Below are 14476 nucleotides of genomic sequence, written 5' to 3'. Positions count from 1 at the left end.
GGAACAGACTGCTCCAGCCTGGGTCCCCCATGGGGCCACAAGTCCTGCCAGCAAACCTGCTCCAGCACAGGCTCCTTTCTCCATGGGTCCACAGGTCCCACCAGGAGCCTGCTCCAGCACGGACTTCCCACAGGGTCACAGCCTCCTTCGGGCACCCACCTGCTCCAACATGGGGTCCTCCACGGGCTGCAGGTGGATATCTGCATGGATCTCCATGGGCTGCAGGGGCACAGCCTGCCTCACCATGGTCTTCAGCACGGACTGCAGGGGAATCTCTGCTCTGGTGCCTGGAGCACCTCCTCCCCCTCCTTCTTCACTGACCTTGGTGTCTGCAGAGTTGTTTCTCTCACATATTCTCAGTCCTCTCTTCTGGCTGCTCTTTCCCAGCAGTTTTTTTCCCCTTCTTAAATATGTTATCACAGAGGCGCTACCACCATCACTGATGGGCTCAGCCTTGGCCAGCGGCAGGTCCGTCTTGGAGCCAGCTGGCATTGGCTCTATCAGATGGAGGGGAACCTTCTAGTACCTTCTCACAGAAGCCACCCCCGTAGCCCCCTGCTACCAAAACCTTGCCACGCAAACCCAATACAAGTATACGGAAAAAGGCTTTATGAACAGTGTTTAAAAACATGAGTTAAAACCTGTGAATAACCAGGAAAAGTAGAACAGCAGTATGGTGTTTACCTGTCTCTAACTGGAGTAGAGACAATGTGTAAACTTAATTTAATAAATCCAAACCACAGGTAACCTCCCTTTGTATATGAAAGTTAACAGAAAACTGATTTCTCTCCCCAAAACAAGAAGCACTTTTTGCAAGCATTGGCACACACGTTCTGCACAGTTTGAGCAGAATGATTATGGCACTTCTTCCACCTTGCTCATCATCAGTCTGTCCCCCTTCCTTTACAGTGAACTGCCAAAAAAAGCAGAAAAATAACTAACAACAAATTAAGCTACTACAGATATTTGTTAATCTTCTGTATTGTATACACTATGTCTGCTGTAAACAGGGATGTTTGATTCCTTCAAGCAAATGCATTTTTTGTTATATCCACAGCCCTTCAAGCAAATGCATTTTTTGTTATATCCACAGCCCCTCCCTTCATTCTTTTTGACAAAATCTTACAGACTTCATGGATCATTTCAGCCTACTTCAAGGATCAGTTTGTCCCACCTGTAATCCCAGATGATGGTGTGAAACCCAAGTTTTCCTACCTCAAATAATGGTAGACAGCTTGACTTTGAAAATTCTTGGGCTCCCTATTCTCTCCTCACAGCTCTAAACTTAAAATTGAAAGAGATAAAATAGATGAAACTGCCTTTTCCATTTCTGTAAGCAAGTGATGTAGTGTAAAGAAGAATAAATTTCAGAAAGTATTCCAGGGGAAAAAAAATATATTAAAAAAAGGATTGTGGGTAAACACTGTCTACGTAGTACCACGGAGCTATAGCTGTGTGATTAGTAACAAAATGCTATTGTTAAAGCAAGGACCTGTTGCCTAAAACCCTGCCATGCATGAACCCCCAGGACCTTCCAGTCAAGTCCTACTGTCTCCACTTCTCTGACCTTGCCTCTGTCATATATTAGGCCCAAGAAGCACACCTCCTCTCTTACTCCAGAAGTAGCTGTCTGTTCGGAGACCTTTAGGAACCTTGTCCTTTCCACAGGGCTTGTCAAGCTCCATCAGCCAGTAGTGGGTAAACTCCTCTGCTCACAGTTATCTCTGCTGCTAATCGCACAGCATTATCCATGATGTTGACCTTGGTAGAATAATTCCTGTTAAAAATAAAGCAGTGGCAAGCATCCCACACCATTCCTCACTAAGTCTACTTCAGATTTCTTTGCAGACATCCATTTTGTCTTTTTTTGGTTCATATATATGTATACACAGGCCCAGTTATCTATCTGCTGAGATGATTCTGTCAAGTGCTGCTCATCCTCCTGTCTATTTTCAAGAGCAAACAAACAAAAACTCACTTCCCCTCTCCCTCAAAAAAGATAGAATGAAAAACAATGGAATGAATAAACCGCTACATCCTAACAAAGGATTAGAGGTGTTGCATTTTTATTTTCAGAAGATAAAATGCTGTGACTTACTGGAAATTTCCTATTCTGAAGTAATTACTAAGCTAGTAATTTTTTTCAATACTTCAGACAGGATAAAAAATAGCTCATGTAAAACATGGCAAATAGAGCTTATTGTACAATGAAAGAGGAGACTTTGAAGAGAATCATCTTTAGATTTAATCATTCAAAGAAGGATTAATAATATGCCATTGGCTGCTGAAACTAACTGAATAACAAATGGTAATTAGCAAGCAATCTTTCAGTATTATTCATCAATAACAACTCAATTTTATGAGGCCCCTGTGTACCTTTTGTCTGATACTGAAAAGCTTCAGTGTCCAAAACAGTTTATAAAATTAAAGGTTTGATCAAATTCCAATAAAAGGCTATGCCAATGACTTCAGTAGGAACTGGACTGGATCACCTTTGTGCAGGAAGCACTTGAGCCGGTGTAGGACTGCTATATTAATTGTTACAGCTATTGACTGGGAAAGTAATTGGTGCTGAGGGCAATTACCACCTTACAGAGATGAGCTATATGTGAAGAAGTATTGAAAAGTGCAATAGAAACATACAGTTAGATACAAGATTTGATGAAGGGAAAAATGCAGTGGTGATTAAAAAAGAAGGCATTTCAAGATATACAATCCATTGTTTAATATTCTTTTTATCAGTTTTGGAATAGCCTGGTTTATAAAGTTCTTTAAATATCTCCATTTTCTAAGAGAGGATGTCCATCAGCATCATCTGAAAATATGTTCTAAGATAAAGTATCTTCTTTATATTTCTCCTCTGCTATTCATAGACTATCTCCAGTAAGAAAAAAATCACTCGCACCCTATTGCTTCTTTGTGATGGAGGAAGGAGCTGGCAATAAATATTGTCACAATGAGATCATCTGTCCTTTTAAATCCAAATTTACAGCTCACTATCTGTCCAAGTGTAGGTATAACTAAAGATAGAACAGGTGCAAATGCAGCAACATACACGTCTGGAAGAAGAGCTTGCTAAGAGGAAAGCTAAAATGTGTGTAGAGTAAATCTTTACTCAGGAGTCTCATAGTTCATCAAGTGCCGATGTAACACCACTCTTCTGAGCAGACTGGGATCTCCAGTAGTGTCTGAGATGTTCAGTCATCGCAACAGTGCCATCCTTTACTCCTCCATGGCGACTGCCAGCAAGACAGCAACTCATCTAGCACAGGCCAGGCAGCCAGCAATTGCAGTGGCTTTACTAAAAAATACTGGGTTTGATGGAAAGTTGAGTTCTGTATTGTGTGGCCTCTAGCTCAAGTCAAGGTAAATGCTGAAGAAATGCTGAAGGAAATCGTGTAAACACGCAAGGCCCTACTGATCTGCATTTGTTAAAGCTTTCCTGCCAGCCTGGATCCATAACTGCCTCCGAGACTCCTCTTCCCGCTCCCTGAAGAAACTCGTCACCTCTGATCCAGACCCTTCCCCCTGACCCTTTCCCCCACCAGCTGCTTTTCTTTCTGGACAAACCTGGGCTGGGTATTTCCTGCTCACTCCCAGAGTCGGGGAACTTTCCTCACTGGAAAATGGAGGAGTTCCAGTTGCCACACACCACTGAATACAATGGCTCAGGTAAGTGCTACAGCTTCTGGCATAACTCATATCCTACAGACCCTACCACTAAGAGAGTCCCAATATCTCTCCACCTCCATACTCTTCTTAAGATAACTGAAGCATCCTTGGTTCAATTCACTTCTCTGAATAGAGGCATCTAACATCCTAGGCTGTCCCAACCCACTTCCAGCTGCCTCTGCATTAAAGTGCAAGTCTTCCAGAGGTCCCATATCACATCTGGCAGCCCCATGCGCATCTCTTGGGTACCTTCTGCCTCTCAGAGGTCACTGGACACCTCTGTTCAGGCAACTAAATTGGGCTGCCTGGCTCTGTGCCTTATCCTCTCCCCTTCTACTTCTCACTGCCAGAAAAATATCTCCTGTGGGATTTCTCCTGAACAGGAGTGGGTTCACCCTCTTGAGACCGGCTCTCCACCATTCTGTGAGCATCTCTTACCACTCAGCTGTGCAGCACACTGCGTGAGAGGTGGGGCAGGTGGGAAAAGTTCAACTCCAGTATCAGCAATAACCTGGTTTTACAAAAATGCAGCTCAGAAAGCCAGCTGCAGGTCAGTAAATATTTTCTTCCTAACAGGGCCAGTTTGGGTTTTATTAAGTAAGGGATCCTCTTATGAGGATTGTACCCAGCAGGAGCACAAGTTACATGAAGGAAGCAGATTTATCCCAAAGAGCCTAAATCCTGTAACAGATGGGTTGGCCGTGCTTGTGTTCATGGAACTGCCTGCCCTCTCCGAGTCTGCAAGCCTTTTGGCATGTGCTGGTGAATGTCATGTAGACTCGGAGAGGGAAGCCAGTTCCATGAACACAAGCAAGTTTAATACTGGATGGATCACTAATCCTCAAATGTGCTCATGACTTTTCAAGCTGACTCAGTTCAATATAAAAATACACGAATCTGCCAGACTGAAACCCTCCCACCTCACTCAAGATTCAAGAAAAAAGATGGGAATGGGATGACATGTAGGCTCTGAAGGACATTATTGGGCTGTGTTACACCCAGGTGGTGTGCATGTAGTGCCAGGTGCAATATTATTGCTCAGAGAATGGAAAATCAAGTCTGTTGTGCTTTTCATTGTTTAGCAAGGGTACAGTCAGACTATCAAAGGCAATCAAGTTAACTGCAAATGACTGAGTTACTGTGGTCTGAGAAGCTGACTCATCATCCGAAGGATTTTAACTAACCATCTGCATGCTTCCGACTCATTGCAACTGAGGAATAAAACCTATATATTTAGCTGAGCTTAATACGTTTTGCTTTACTGTGGCACCAAGTTAGGAGTAGTAACACAGGCCAGGTTAAGGCAATTCAGCTTTCCACGTGCAGATTGATCATCTGTTCAGCCGTTAATACTTTCAGGCATTCAGCACAGCCTACCAGGAAAAGTTTATAAAATATTTTGGTCCCTAAGCATTTTGTTTTCATTTTGTGCTCTGAAAATCCCTCTTTAAATCAAAGATATCCCCTAAGCCTCAGACTCCTAGCTGGAGCTCCAAGGAAAGCTGTTCAATTTGCAGAGAGAGGTTTGAGCTTCTACACTATTTCCCATTGAATATTTTGCTGGCAAGATTTTGACTGCTGTTTGTAAATCCTCACAAGCTTAATTAGTTTGAGTCAAGCCTAGATTTCTTTGGTTCAGTGAGTGTTCTTGAATAAGAAGCAGAATCCTAGTGAACTGTGGAATTATATAGCACAGCTCCCTCTAGAAATAGATTAAAATTCCACAGCCGGAGTAGGGTTACTTGATATGTTTTTCACAAATGGCCAGATTCAGGTTTTTTGTTAAAGTTTTCTTGGTAGAAAACACCTCGGATACATAGAATCGGACTACAAATTTAGATTTTCACATTGCACATGACTAAATGTTCAAAGGTTAGACTCTATTTTTGTTTCCAGAACAGTTATTTTAACTGCATTCTTCCTAAAAATATGTTCAGCATTAAAATCAAAGCCAAGACACTGAGAAATATTTTTTTCCAGGTAAAAGAATATTTTCCTCCCAAAACGAACATTCACTCAGGCACAAAGAAAAGACATTATTGGCTCCTCAGACAAAATGTGCAGCCTTAGGCTATTGTGCCTTTTTGTTCCATTATGTCTGCAGCAAAGCTTAAACTGACCAGTGCTAAAACCACACTTTTTATTTTGTTTATGATCAATCCAAAGTATTTGTCTACATAAATGGATAAAAAATACTTGCCTAATGCAGTTGAAGATGTATTTGGCAGTTCTGGATTGCTTGAATATGATTGATTTTCCTGTTTTATCCTTATCTTCCTCAATAAAATAGTAATGTGAACATATATCAGCATCATTCATGTCTGGCCATTCTCAAGGCTCTAAAGAGTTCTATAATGTTTCCCCTGAAGTCAGTGTATACTTTACCAGATCAGCTGTTAGATGTTTTTATGTATAGCTTAAGGATTCCTTTGCCCAGTAAATCCCTTGATGCTAGCACCTATTTGATAAACTTGTGTCACTTTGGCAGGTGTCTAATTCTATTACAGAGAGCAAAACCAAAGAATGATCCCCAAACTTTACAGTGCAGGAAAAATGTGAAATGGGAACATCAGATTAAGATGCATCTAAGTAACGAATAATAAAATGACATATAATAAAATGAACTATCTATCTTTTGGATTTTTTGTTAAATGTATAGCTGTTGGCTGGGGATTTTTCCCTTGTATCAAGGAAAAGCCTAGCTTTTGGAGGTACTCAGGAAAAACAATGACATGGAGCACAGGAAATGTATGTTTTGTGGACAGAAGGGGCTCACAGCCAGAGGGGACCATGCAAGGCAGAACATGAGATCACCACTACCTACAAACCAGCAGAGGACAGTCACAGTCCTGTGGCTCCCATTCTGCAAGGGATCTGGTGAACAGTTTGAAATTACTGCCCACCCTGAAAATGCAGGGCATCTAACTAGCAGGCTCGGATTCAGTCTGCACTTGAACCACTGGCTTCCTTCAGGGGTTTACCAGAAAGAGAGCTAAATGGGAGCACTAAGCACATGGGAGCCCACTGTTACGGAGCTTAGAGCAGAAGCAGCCCATCTCATCCGTGGACGGGTGGAGAGAAGGCCTATGTCTTAGCTGCTGTCCAAGGCCCCTTATGTCTCGCGCTATTTTGTGTAAAAACTATGTAAAACACATTCCTCAAGTGACATGATGAACGAGCACAAATGTTTCATGGTAGTTCATTCTGAGCAATACTTCCCTTAATTCGAGCACGTTCAGCTTGCGGATCACAACCACAGGCAGGATTTGCAAAGGTCCTCTTTTCCTCAGTGGCGACAGGGGAGAAGGCAATTTTGAAACTTCTGTGCTGAAGGCAAAGCTCAGGATGAGGAATAGGTTGAGAGCCACAACACCGACATCAACAATGGCCACCAGGTAGATCACAAAGGTCTGCTTTTTCTTTGCATTTTTGCATTGGTAGTTTTAGGATTTATGTTTTTTGTGCTTTCTTCTGAAAGATGGAAGCTATCTTTAGAGGTGATGATGATAAAAGATTTCCTTGAGCACAGGCTGTCACAAAAAGTTACTCAGGACAAAGACCAAATATCATAATATAAAATCTGAAGGAAATGTCAAAACTGCATCACTTTTTGGAAGGCCCCTCTTGCCTGAGGGAGCCTGATGGACCAGTTGTTTGTGCTTTTGCTCCCTGCCACTTCTTTTGCCGACACCTTCCTCCCAAGGACAGTGTCTTTCTGGACTTACTACCTGCTTGAATGGCTTCAGCCGTGTACAGTCTATCCCGAGCTGCGGGTGACTGCTCCAGCATGTCAGGCAGGACCTTGACCCAGCCACAGCTTCTCTTCAGTGGCTTAGCCTCCACAGACTGTTTGGGGCACCCAGCTGGAACAGTCCTTTGGAATCCCTGTCCGTACTGCAGTGTCCTGGTAAAGTCCCTGCTTAATGCTAGAAGGAAGACATTAGTATTCTGTCCTTTATTTTTCAGAGCTGTCACTTCTAGTGTGGTGCCTGCAGGGGTTACTTCTCAGCGTAAAATATCAGGAGGCTACACAGTACCCTTGAAATTTCCTCTTAGTGGCAGAAGGACCCTGCTGAGGGAAGGCAGAGATAGCAGGCTGCCAGGACCAGCAGGCTGCCAGCTACACAGCTCTTCAAGATCCTCCAGGAGAAAAGCTTCCTACCCGTGGAAGTCCAATATCTCAGCATAATCTCTTTTGCCAGACGTTAACTAATCAGCCCAGCCAAAGCGGTACCAAGATATTTTGGCGTTTGACCTCACCCATACCCTCCTCAGGCTCTTTCCAGCTACTGCTACAGTCTCTCTGTCCCTCTGTCTGAACAACAGCAGCAATGGCCAGGAACTCGCCGGCAATGACTGTCCTTTTCCCACAAGCATGGGATGGTGCCCTCCCCGTGCTGCCTGTGGCTCTGGGCCCAGCTCTCTTCAGATTAAGTGGTTCCTGCTACACAGCACCAATTTCCTCATGGTGGAACAGGACCTGATGTCTAGAAAGGGGAATATATTGGTATGACCTGTTGTGAAGAAGAGGAAAAAGATGGTCTGGTGGACACGTATGCTGGCACTGTCCCTCCAGAAGGTGAGACCCATACATAGGCAAACATTTTTTTCTGGACTTTAGAATTTGTTCAGTTAAATGATTATTACAACCTCCCCTGTTTTACTGTCCCTCTCCAATACGCTGCCTTTGCCTCACATTCACTACTTCCCTTTACGTGTCCCATGGGTGGCTGATGGGATCACAGGCACATCCAGGGGCTTAGAGATGTTACATGACTCCTGGCAAACAAAACCAAATATACACGTTTGCTTCCCAGTTGGACAATCAGGATCCTTGCCCACTCCCAGACACCACCTTCCTTTACTATTAACACCTTACATGTAGTTAGTAGCTTTTATAATGCTATAATATTGCAAAGATCTGTATGTGCAAAAGCATACGAAACCCACTATCTTTTGTTGTAACAACTTCCTGTGATTTTTAGGAATGACAAGTAACTGTAAAGCTGTTTGGTTTAGGGCGACTTTTGCAACATGCCTCTAAATGGTCCACTGGAACAAAAATATGAATATTCAGTTTACAAAGATAAAGGCACTTTCAGGACTGTGGGTTATGTTTATTGGAATGGCTATAACTAGGTGGAGATGAGGTGCTTTTAAAAAGCTCAGTAGAAAAATTAAGTTTAGCTGTCTGTGCTTTCCTAAAGCAGTAATCCGATAGACTTTACCCTACTTGTAGCCAGTATTTAGACTACCAGCAACTCTTACAAGGTTTACACATGGCAAAGATCAGAAACCAGCTAAATTATGTTGTTGCGAACTGAGCTAAAACACAAATCTATTTAATGAGCTTGAAGAATGGCCTGTACTTTTTCAGAGAAACCTGCTCTTCTGTCTCCTTGAAGGGTTCTCAACTGCCTTGGCAGACTGATCCCTACCACTGCTCCAGACTAGGCTGGATAATTTGGAACAAGCACATTTCTCCCCCATTTACACCACCGTGCACCAGAGCAGGGGAAGCCTGGTGGTGGGGCTTCCTGGGCAAAGGGAGCTGTGGGCTGCCCTGGCAACTGCAGCAGCACCGCTGCTTCATCAGCTGTGTGACGTGTGCGGTGACTAAGGTAGCAGCAGGTCAACACTTCCGGGGGGATCTTCCTTGGGGATGGACCTCATTGCCCATCTCCAACTGCCACTCTTCCATATGAAAAAAAAGCACAAGGCCTTGTGAACAGGCGTGCTTTGCCTTTTAAGTGCGTAACAAGACTCACTGTCCTCCCTCCATTAATCTTTAATCTTACTCTTTTCTTCACTTGCTTCTTTCTTATGGGACCCCTTGTTCTCTTCTCCTTTCCTGCTTAATTTTTCTCTGCCTTTAACCTCTTGCCTTGTTAATTGATTTTTCCTTCTTTGTCTCTCTTTCCTTCCCTCCTTGCCTTCTCTTTGACAGAAGGTGACATGCTGCTCATGCTGGGAGCATCTACCAGATGACTGGAAACAAGCTCTGGCTTGTAGACTGCTGGAGGAAATGACAGATGCCCCTTCCAAAGTGACTGCCACACAAGTGTCAAAAAATAGAGAGATGAAAATCAAGTCATTTTCAGGCAGAAATGTATCATCTTACCAGGACCTGAACAGCTAACAGGAGCCTGTATGCAGTACAAGTATGAGGCTTTCTGCTCAGGCTGTTCCTCTGACCTGGCAGCTCTTCTGCAGCAGCCTTCCCAGGTACATTTCCCCTTGACAGACTGAAGGTTTTGCTTCAGAATGTCCAAATTTGACCTGCACCATGTTGCACAAATAGGGCATTGCATAAATAAGTACTAATGACTTGCTATTTTCATAAACAGATTTCTGAAATGCTTTACCAAGATCAGCATCCTTCTCCCTGCTCTGCAAGAGAGACTGACACACGGCACAGTGCAGTGACCAGCTCTGTGTCCCACAACGAAGCAATGACAGAGTCCATACCTCATGTGTCCCCAGCCAGGGCTCCACCTGCTCCCCAGTAATTATTATGATGATATTTGTCTTGTAAATTCTCTTCTACAGAGGCATCCTTCAAACACTGCACAATCTAACTAGATATCAATTAATAGTCTAAATGGTCACCCTTTCACAGAGTCGCGTGACAGCTACATGGCACTTGTTCTTGAAAGGGCCAAACCAAAAAATTTTGCTTCCAACTGTTACTCTTTTCTTGTTTTAATAACATCAACTCTTTATAAATAAGAAGGGCCAAAGTGAAGACCTGAAATCCATTTGCTGGATATGAATTTCCATGCACCCTCCCTCAGTAAGGGCTGTTTTGACACACCTGACTGGAATGATGACTGCATTGGTTTGGTTTCGAATGGCTGCCGTGGGGGTCTGAAGAGCTTAAGACTGATTAGAATTTACGCAGAAGTTTTTTAAAGCTACTAAAACTGCCAACACCTTAGAGATGCTTTTGGCTTCAAAGTTTACATGTCTTTTTGGTCCAGTAAGTGGTATAATGTTATCTACTTTGCCTATAAATTATTTATGTTAATACTGGATGGTTTTAAGTGCTGCATTTAACGTACAACTGAAAGTTGTGGAACAACAAACAGTTAACAGGAAAGCAAGACCAGTTCTGAGAGCCCTTCCCCTTTTAATAAAGTTTTCTATGGTAGCTATTTTATGTCTCGTAACTATAAAGGAGAATGTGACTAAGAGTGAATGAACCTTTTATATACTCCAACACCGGAAAGGACCATTCTGCTCATCTAGTTTGACCTCCTTTGTTTGAAAACAAAACAAAAATAGCAACAAACCCCCCAGGCCATAAAATTTCATCACAATGTTGCTGGATCAAACCCATAACTTTGATATACTAAAGCCAAGATAAAAAATAAATTCTGCCAAGTCTGCATTTTACAATAGCTAAGATGCGGGGAAACATTTTTTGCTTGATAGAAACTGTCTTTAAAAGGTTTGTAATACCAATGCTCTGCCACTTCTTCCTACACACTCAGCCTTGTCTTTGGCCCACCACGCAGGAAAGGGTGCTGTGTTACAGCACAGCCTGACCATCTTCTGCTCCTCAGGACTCCTCTCTGACACAGAAATATCTGGAGATCCTTTCAGGCAGCTCTGTGCTTGTCTGAGCAGTACAAGAAGCTGCATGAAAAGGCCAAATCTCCTTCAGGTTTATAAAAGTTTTGCATATACCGATACCAGCTACATGAGACTAGTGAAGACACATTATAGGTATAGTCTTCTAGGGAGAAGAGTTGGGCTTGTATATGGTGGCTGTGTCTCTGAAGTGGTTAGGCAAGTTACATCTCCCAGAGCCAACTGGTCCTTCAGCCCCATGCCCCACAGGAGTCTGCAGCTCACCCAGCTGGGTCAGCTGAAGGGAGAAGGCTCTCTAAGGCAGCTCTTGCTGAAACAAAATCCTAACTCTTTCACTCTAGGAGATAGTTTGAGCACTACTGTTTTTTTCTTTTGCTGCAAAGCCAATTTTGAAGACTTTTCCTCTCCCTGTCCCTCCTTTCTGGACTCCAGAAATGATTTCCTTCACTCTTCTCCAATGTTACGCTGAGGCAACTGTTTAGCATGTCATGTTCTAAACCATATCAGTAAAACGATCCAGATTACAAAATGGATCCAAATTAAAAACATGCCACAAATAGACATTTTTTAAAGCCTGGTATATCTTATGATCTGGCATACATGGCACCCACAGAAAAAGCTGTATCAGCACACATTAAAAGGTGCTGGTGAACTGCAGAACGGAGATGGGAAGGAGGGGGAGGGCTATGGAAAGATCAGCAGCCCCTTGGCAGGCAGAAATAACATCCATGGGATGCCAGCCCTGTCCTTGGGCTCCATGTGGTCTTCTGAAAGAGGCAATCCTGTCCCAGGAAGCTCCTGCTTCTCTTTTCTTCCCACTTTCAGATATTTGTTCCCTCTCTACAGCGCCAAGCACTCATGGAGCTGTGCTGGGAGCTTGGCCAGGCAACTGCTCCGGGCCAGAAGTAATCCTTTTGTACCCAGGGACAGGAACTCCTAAACCAGCATGTCTACTAAAGAAAGTATGAAATGACTATAACCTGTATTTGAGAATGTGTGTTTTGTTAAGCCAAATCATTCCAGAGATTTAGAGAGCAGTCAGGCAAACAGCTCAGCTGGCAGTGACCTCCAGAAAGGCAAGGAGAGACTGGAATGAGCAGTAAGGACAATTACTACACCTCGAGCACAGTCACACCAAACATTTAATAAATAATCTAACTTCCTTTCCACCTCCATTTTCTTTTCCTGTCACTTCTTTGTCAAGCTGACAAGAAATAGCAAGCATATTTAAAGACTAAAATCCAGGCAGAATCAAGTTAGTCATATCCTTTTACTTAATTATGCTACTGACATCCAGTTGATCAAAATCAGATGTCTGAGTCTGGGCCCAAGACTAGTTATATCGAACAACATATTGAACAGAGAAGTCCAGTTGCTCATAAAAGGCAGTTTCCTGCAAGACGCAATTACACAACACACTCCTTTCTGAGAACATCTCTTTAAATACTCCGCAGAAACTCATATTGTACTTCCATAAGAAAAGGGAATGTCTTTACTTAAAAGAGGTGTGTCAAAATTAATGGTCTCCGTAATAACACATAGGGTGAATAGACATGAGTGACATGAAAAGTTCTCAAACACTTGTCCTGTGCAATGTATCAAATCCCTTGTGTCTTTCAGAGTCTCACAGAACAAAAGCCAAGAGTGTCTACTCTGAAATGACAGAGGATCTCATCCACTTACTGAAAGGTAAATATTTCCATTATTAAAAATCTGAAAAGGTGTGTCGTGGGCATGTTACAAGTAAAGTACAGAACATTGGAAGCCCCAAGGAATTCTTGGAGCGGGAAATGTCTGGAAAAATCAGCAGGAGAACAAGACCCCATGCTGTAGTAAGGGACAAAAAACCCAACCTCATCTCTAAACTCAAATCTGGTGACAGTATAAATCCAAGGGCATGAGCAAGATATACCAGCCACATATAAGTGAGCACTTAAGTCCTCATAGTTCTTGTCCACAGCATGCTGAATTTATCCTCTGCCCATGTAACATACATAGTACAAGTCATGGATCTTTCTGTAGGAATAGAATAGTCACAAGCTGTTTCAGGAGTCTTAAAAGGACTTAAATACAGTAGCCGAAGTGTGTCCTTCTGTCCTTCCCTCTGATTTAATAGGGCCTTTCGCACTTCAGTTTGAGTTACCTTGTTCAGTGAACAGATGGAATATCAAAGTACTTTCATTGAAATTACTTGGCAAACAGAAGCCTGCCCATTGCATTTTTTTTACCACATCCTATACATCAACTGCTGTTTTCACCTCTGAACTATTCACATGCTTTTTCATTTCAGATGCCAGTGTCACACCTATAAAAATGGCCAGGAAGGACAAATGAGTAGTGACAGGTATACACTTAGACCTTTTATTCTGTTAAATTCGTTCCAGCAACAGTTGATTTCCAGAATTGATACTGACTGACAGCCAGTCATTCTAAATATCAGCATCCTCATGAATCAAATCTTACTCCGTATCACACTACATCTACACAGACAGCATAAGAAAAGCAAAACCCTGAGAGCTTCAATTAGGCACATCTATGATTGATGTGGGTAAGTTCACTGTATGCGCACATGTACTTGCTGAATAATTTGTCCTTAGCACACTTTCCAGTTTCCAGGGGAATGCAGAAGCTTTAACCAATCCATCTACATGTTTGCCAGACTGATAATACAAGCCTCTTTACAAGAAAAGAGGTGTTTCCCCATCCTCAGCTAGACAAGTTATCAAGAAGTTTCGAGCAAAGCAAGGACATTTCATGCCTGTAAACACTTCATGCTAATCTCTAGCGATGATAACAAGATTCTGACCTTGAATCAGCATCACCAGTCACCAGCCAGTGGCAGCAGACCCACTCCTTCTGTGATTTGCACAAAAAGCCATGGTTTTGTATGAGTTGAATGCTTGGGAATACCTGCTGTTCTTGGACTAAGTGCAACCTGGATGCCTCACTGGAGGTGGCAGTGGGATGCAACTTCCTCTTCCAAATCACTCAGCATTTCCCTTCAGTGCCCTAGGAACCTAAGTTTGCTAGATACCTTTCTGTGTGACTCCTCCAAAGCACGTAGGAGTGCCCAGATACAAAATAATTGGGAATGCTCAGCATCTAAGCCTGAACCCCAGCTGGATCTCAATTTCAGGTTGAATTTGGGCATTGCCAGGCTGTGTGTGGAATTCCTAAAGCCAAGGCCCGGCTGCAGAAAGGGCAGAATTAG

This window comes from Mycteria americana, chromosome 1, assembly GCF_035582795.1.
Source record: "Mycteria americana isolate JAX WOST 10 ecotype Jacksonville Zoo and Gardens chromosome 1, USCA_MyAme_1.0, whole genome shotgun sequence".
Taxonomy (NCBI): domain Eukaryota; kingdom Metazoa; phylum Chordata; class Aves; order Ciconiiformes; family Ciconiidae; genus Mycteria; species Mycteria americana.
This window is presented reverse-complemented; position numbering follows the sequence as displayed.